Source organism: Melospiza georgiana, chromosome 4, assembly GCF_028018845.1.
Source record: "Melospiza georgiana isolate bMelGeo1 chromosome 4, bMelGeo1.pri, whole genome shotgun sequence".
NCBI classification, from domain to species: domain Eukaryota; kingdom Metazoa; phylum Chordata; class Aves; order Passeriformes; family Passerellidae; genus Melospiza; species Melospiza georgiana.
This window is the reverse complement of record NC_080433.1, coordinates 29323347-29329797: the sequence shown is the minus strand read 5'-3', so window position 1 is coordinate 29329797 and position 6451 is coordinate 29323347. Positions and strand designations below refer to the sequence as shown.

General features: G+C 49.1%; 1 protein-coding gene across 2 annotated transcripts in view; it reads left to right on the top strand.

The window, feature by feature from the left end:
- The first annotated feature begins 588 nt into the window (after positions 1 to 588).
- LARGE1 (LARGE xylosyl- and glucuronyltransferase 1) overlaps positions 589 to 6451 on the top strand; it is a 282357-nt gene continuing 276494 nt past the window's right edge. Inside the window, exons 1-2 of one of the 2 annotated variants that reach the window (XM_058021889.1) lie at positions 589 to 1249; positions 3086 to 3172. The gene's annotated coding sequence lies outside the window, so the exon portion shown is untranslated. The remainder of the gene's footprint in view (positions 1250 to 3085; positions 3173 to 6451) is intronic. The other variant, XM_058021891.1, reaches the window with a different exon arrangement.

The window sequence follows — 6451 nt, the reverse complement described above, 5'->3', positions numbered from 1 at the left end:
CGCGCCGGGCGGCGCTCGGCACCGGCGCTGCCCCCGCGGCCCGGGCTGGCTGTGACGGCGGCGGGGCCCGGGCTGGCTGCGACGGCGGCCGCGGCCCGGGCTGGCTGTCACGGCGGCGGGGCCCCCTCGGCGCTGCCCAGGTGTAGCGGCCCGGGGAGCCCCGCTGCGCGGGCGGGTGCTGCGCGGCGGCGGCCGCCGCTGGTTGGGCGCTCGGCGCCTGTCGCTGGGCGGCGTGAGAGCGGGCTGGCCCCGCCTCGGCCCGCGCCTCCGCCCGCCCAGGCACAGACATGACACAGACACACGGGCGCTGCGGCCGCCGCTGAGCCAGCCCGGGGCAGCGCGGCGGCGGGCGTGCGGCTCCCGGCACCCGCCGAGCGGCAGCGGCGGCCGCTCCCGGCTCCGCCTCGGCCCGCTGGGCGGGCAGCCGCGGCCCCGGCACCCGCAGGGGGCAGCCTGGCACCGGGCGCCGGAGGGAGCCGGCGGGGGAAGGCTGACAGCGGGGAAGGGGCGGGAGGCGAGGAAGGAAGGAAGGAAGGGGAAGGGGGCAGCCTGGCACTCAGACTCGGGGGCGGTCTCCAGGCACGGGCACGGAGCGAACCCGGTCGGAGCGCGGCACCCAGCGGTCGCTGACTCCGGGCCGGCAGCAATAGCAGCGACCGCGGCGGTTCCGGAGGGAGCCTCTCCGTGCTCGGCTCCGCCGTGCCGGTGACCTTCCCGGAGCTGATCGCCAGGCCGGGGCAGGGCCTCCTCTCCCCGCGGACAGTGTGCACCAGGCCCCGGGGAGCGGGCAGGAGGCTGGGCCGGAATCCCCCGTTGCCCCCGGGTCCTCCTAGCCGCCGGCGGGGCCTGTGCGCCGCGCGGTTCGCCGCCGGGGAGAGGGCGGGGGAAGGCGAGCGGGACGGACGGACGGACGCGGCCGGGCTGCACCTCGGGACAGCGCGGGGCGGCAGGCCCCGGAGAGAGCTGAGCTGGGCGGCGGAGGAGGCGGCCACCTCGGCGGCGCATCCCGGGAAGAGTCGGGACCTCGCCACCGCCCTCCTCCTCCTCCCACCGTTAGCGGCTCCTCGTCCCGCGGAGAGTGAAGCTGCCGCTGCCGCCCCAGCTGGGAGCCGCTGGCAGACACCTCCGGAGCGCCGGGCTGCGGGGACGGAGCCGGAGCTGCCCGCCTGGAGCGCAGGAGGGCGAAGGAGCGCTTGCTTGCGCGGAGCGGCTGGCGCTGAGCGCCCGGCCCGGGAGCCACCCGGGGAAGGTAAGCACCTTCTTGTCGAGTCTCTGCTGTTTTTGGAGGCGAGGGGCGGGGGAGGGCAAGAAACAATCGGTGAGTGTCTCCCTTCCAGCAGCCCGGGGAGGGGGCACCCGAGTCCGGAGGGCCGGGCTGGCAGCTTTATGTGCTGGATTTTAATCCCCGTCAGATCCGGAATTGAAAGATGCTCAGGCGGAGGCGCGCGTGTCGCTCCCCGGCACAAAGGGGCACGTCCCCCCGGGCGAGGGAGGGTTCTCCGCGCCGCACGCCCTCTGCTCCGGCCGGGCTGCGCTCCGGCTCCAGCCCCGCCGAGTGCCGCTGCTCCGCGGCCGGGAGAGCCGGGGCTCCGGCCCCGCCGAGTGCCGCTGCTCCGCGGCCGGGAGAGACGGCGCTGGCGGCCGCGCCTGGGACGGAGGGAGTCGAGCCGCGGGGCGTGAGCGCTCTGCCCGCCCGAACGGGAGCCGGGGGCAGAGCCGAAGTTGGGCTGGGACGCTGAGCCGAGCAGGGTGATTTCCCCATCACCCGCCAGCCTCCCCTGCAAGCCTCCAGCCCGGGAAGCGCTCCTTTGGGAAGGCTTCTGCTATTACCTCCTATCCGAGAAGTGTGTCATTTAGATCATTAATCCCTGCGCACCGGGGGATGGGGGAAAATAGCAACTTGCGGCCCTGTGGAGGTGACGTGAAGTTTGACAATGCCTTATGTAACACTTTTTGGAGAGATTCCTAGTTTTTCTCCTGTACCCAGTTTTAGCAAGCAAGTGGTTTTTCTTCTTTGTTGAACATCAGACAAGCGATTTTTGTGTTTTCACCTGAGTACGGTGTCTCCTGCTTTGTTCAGCTTAGAACAGGGCTACTGGTACACAGTATATAAAGACTACTTTTTCCCTACATGCATTTTTAAATGAAAATTAGCCAGTGGAGGCATTTGAACAGTTGTTAGAAGGTCTTACCTTTTTCTGTATGTATTTCACATAGCACTCTTAAAAGTACGACAGGAAACATTTTTACAGCATTGATTGTCATGCATGTATTCTGGAATGTCTGGATGCCAGGTTGGAAATGGCAATAAATCACATGTCTTTTAAATATTCTTAGCTTTTTTTTTAGACAGTATCAGTGCTGGAAAGACTAGAAAGCAACAGGCTAAAAAAAGTACTGTGTTAAAATCAGACCTGGCAATTGCCAACAGGTCAGCATATTTTATTTAATGCTATCTGCTGGATACAGATTTAATTTTTTGTGTACAAAATATTTTAAAGTTGTTCAGAAGTAGAAGTAGAGGGAAATTTGATGAATGGGTTAAAATGTTGCCTAGTTTCTGTAAGGAGTTATGTCTTCTACCAGGAAAAAATCCCAAAGCAAAAATAGAAAGCTGGTCTCACACACGAAAAGACAGAGTAGTGATATGCCACATCTCTTCAGACTCCCACTGAGTCGCTAGGGGGACTGGTTTGGATGGGCTTCTTCTCCTCATTCAGTGGTGAAAATGCATAGACTGTTGTGATGATACCTATGAAATGTTCTTTTTTCTGCCCTTGTGGAGCTTCATCGTAATACTGTAAGCTTAGAGGAGAAATCATATATAGAAACTTAGGTGATGAGTTAAGGGCAGGGGTCTTCTAACAAAGTCGTTTTGCTCCCTGCTGCAAAGGAGATTGACAATCAGAGGTTAGTTTAGTTACAGGCATAGGACAAGTGAACAAAAAACCTTACATTGAATGTCTTCACTGTGTTTCAGTATTTTAAAATGGAAAAAAGTGGAAGAGGTATCCCTGTACTTCTTGAAAACTGGCAATTGCTGGTAGGTATTCTGACTTTGAAATGTGAAATTCTTATCACTTAGATGTCCTGTGATGGCCCTTGATCAGAAAGGCTGCAAGTCATGTAAGAGCCGCAGTAGCTGCAGAGTCTCTGATGGATAATTGGATTGGTAGGTTGGTTTTGATTTTTTTTGTCTTTTAATTGCCTGCAGTAGTAGCTGGTGCCTATTTTCCATCCTGTTGATGTTTAATTCTCATGATTTTTGGGTTATATTGTGTGTGGCATTTTTTTGTGTTTGAAGTATATACCCTCTTCTCAGTTGCTGGTAGGTGAAGCATAGCTTGGAGGTATTTGACTGGCAGTATGGAGCAAGATACTTTTTTTTAAATGTCTGAAATATACATGACAACTTTATTTTCTTTGTTGTTTGGATGACGTGAGAAGATTGTAAGTTTTCTCAGGTCGGAAGAGACATGCACTGGTTTTCTATAAAGGAGCACTGAAAATAGTATTAGTTATATCTTGAGTTCTCTGTGCCAGCTACTCAATCTGCAGAAATTCTGGAGTACAGTCCTCAGAAAGCCAAAGTGCAGAGCTGGAATGAATGACTGCATGCCTGTTGGAAACATTAAGATCTGTCAGAGGCTTGATCTGAAATTTCAGTGCGTAGGACTTTAATATTAGTAAAAGTAGTATTGCTTCTGAATTAATTATTTTAGAAAACTGTAAAATTAGGTGTCTCCCAAGTGCACTTAACTCACTGAACTGAAGTGTTCTTAAAAACAATGGCTTTGAACTCGTGAGACTACTTTCTGCTCAGATGTGTGGCTTTTGTTTTTACCTGGGATAAACAATCAGTTGTTAATAGACCCTTACTGGGATAGTCTCCTCTTTTATCCTTTGTCTGATTACTTTTAAGTTTTTATGTGGCCTTATAAGAGCAATCTTAAAAAACAAACACAGACACAAAACCAACAAAAAACAAGCTTTTTTTTTTGCCTGATGTTTATAAAGGCTTATAATTGGTAAAATTCATAATCTGACCACAGAGTCTTTGCACTGTATGCTAAACTGTCCCTATATGCAAACTCATATTGATATTGATGGAAGTGTTTATCTAGACCCTGAACAGCAATTAATTTTTTTAAAAATGTGTGTCTATCCTTTTTCCCTGTCTTGTATGAAAGCCTATGTTAATGAGCTCTTGTCAGCTTTGAAGACTTTTCATCGTCTTTATTAGAATAAATCAACAAAATGTCTGTTTTAAGGATATGAGATTTCTGGTGTATCTTCTTCTCCTGTAATGTGTCTGTGCTGATAAGTTAAGAATCATCTCAGAAGAGAATGGTCAGTGCAAATTTGCAGTTGGTTATTCTTCATGAGTGTGTTTCCATTCTCTTCAGAGTTGGCTCTGTTGGTTATTTGCCTAATGCTGTGACTAAAGAACTTTCTCAAAAGTAGTTTTGTGTGAGGAAATGTACACAATGTCCATTGCAAGGAAATGTACACAATGTCCATTGCAGGCAAATGTACACACGTGTCCCTTGCACTGTTTTTGCTCTGTTGTCTGGGTTTGGCTCATCTTCCTTTTGGTAGTGAATGCTAACTTTAGAAAACAACCATTGTTGATTAATGCTGGCCTTAAAAACAGTCATTGTTCATTATGCCACACTTGGCATAATTTAAGAGGTGGAGAGTCAGAACTACCTCAAGGAAGATATTTTTACTTTTCTTTTAATTTCCTTTTCATTGAATCACTAATTTTTGTCTTCCTTGTGATAGACCCACCTGAAGATAAAGGTTAAGAAATGGGGGTTGTGCCTTGTAGGGATTCATTACTCTTTTGGTGTTGCTTGGTTCAGTATTTGAAGGTCTTGTATTTGTCAGAGCTTGCTCAGTGCATGGCTGTAGAAAGGGAGCAGCAGATAAGAAATTCTGTTTTATTTGGAAGTTGGTAGCTCAGAAATCAAGGAGAAAATTGCTAGAAAGGATTATCCTGGCCTTGGCACTGACTTTGAAGAAATCTGCCAAGTCTGGAATCCTTGTTTAAGTGCCATCTGTGTCAGAATTAGAAGCAAACTGTGCAAAATAGTTCCATTACTCATTCTAATTTGCAGATCTGACCAGGTCTGATAATGTTTATAGTAATATCCACATCACCTTCTTTCTCAGCTTTCGCTACTATTTCCACAACGCCGGGTTAACTGGGTAGAAGCTACACTTAAAATTATCAAAAAGAGCCCCAGCAGCGTCCAGCCTGTACTGTAGCAAAAAGTCAGATCTGATAATGTAACCCTAGTGGTGGAAGAAGTTGGAAATCTCAGCAGGTGCAGGCAGAGTGCAGCCTTCATTTCTAATCCCCACGTAAGATAAGTATGCCTGAGAATAATAAAAAGAAATAGATTCTTTTTTAAGGTTGGAGTTCCCTGTCCTCGTGGCTCTGGTTGCTTGACTAGTGAATGCTAGAAGAGTGGTGCCATCACCACTCTACTCTTCTCCCATGCATTTTTGTCTGTTGATGAGTCATTTCTGTTACTCCATGTCTATACCAATTTTTAATCCTCAGGGAATAGTTGCACATGATGACCAAGACTATATGTGCTGGCTGAGAGGCAGCTTGTCAAGGGTCAGATCAAGGAAAAGTGGCTTGATTTTCTGTTTTCCCAGAAATCTGTGAAAATCATAGCAATTTCTCATCTGCTGTTGTTTGACCAAACTGCCACTAGCAGTGGTAACACCAAAACCAGAGCTTTCTTAAATTAGGACACCACCCATGTCAGTGTTAACCTGCTTTCACTCAGCTGTGCTGAGAGTTACATGTGTTAAAAAAACATGTGTAAGGAAAAAAAAATAAATTTAAGTGACCCTCTGCTTCCTTCACAAGAAATGTTCTGCTGCTTAAAACTTCCAGGGAAGTTAAGTTGCTGACATGCATCTCTCAATAGCTCCTCTACAGTTTATCCCAGAATTAAATACTAACATACAGAGTATCAGCATTTCATTTCTACCATTAGCTTTTAGATTTTATCTACTGATAGGCACTTGGCAGCTAAGACTTAAGACTGGGAGAAAACTAGAAATTGTTACTGAGGAATCTTCATTTAAATACAAAGAAGAATGAAGGATTTTGTTTTAGCAGGACACAAGAGAAAGGGGAGAGAAATGAAGGGAAGGAGTTGTAGAGTTTTATTTATTAACTGAAATATGAAACTGCTTACTATTTATAGATGGATTTGGGAATGAATTTAAGTTGTTAGCTTGGAGAACTGAGTATTTCTCATTGTGGAATGTCAAGTGTCACTGAATGGTGGAGTGGGGTGAGCAAGAAGAATTGAGAACTAGTCAAGTGAGGTGATGTTTTCAGTTGATACTTAGATTTCTCAATCCATCTTCTTCTGGTGAGGTTTCATTGTCTTCCTCTTTCTGATTTCCCTGCTGTGCCCCTGAA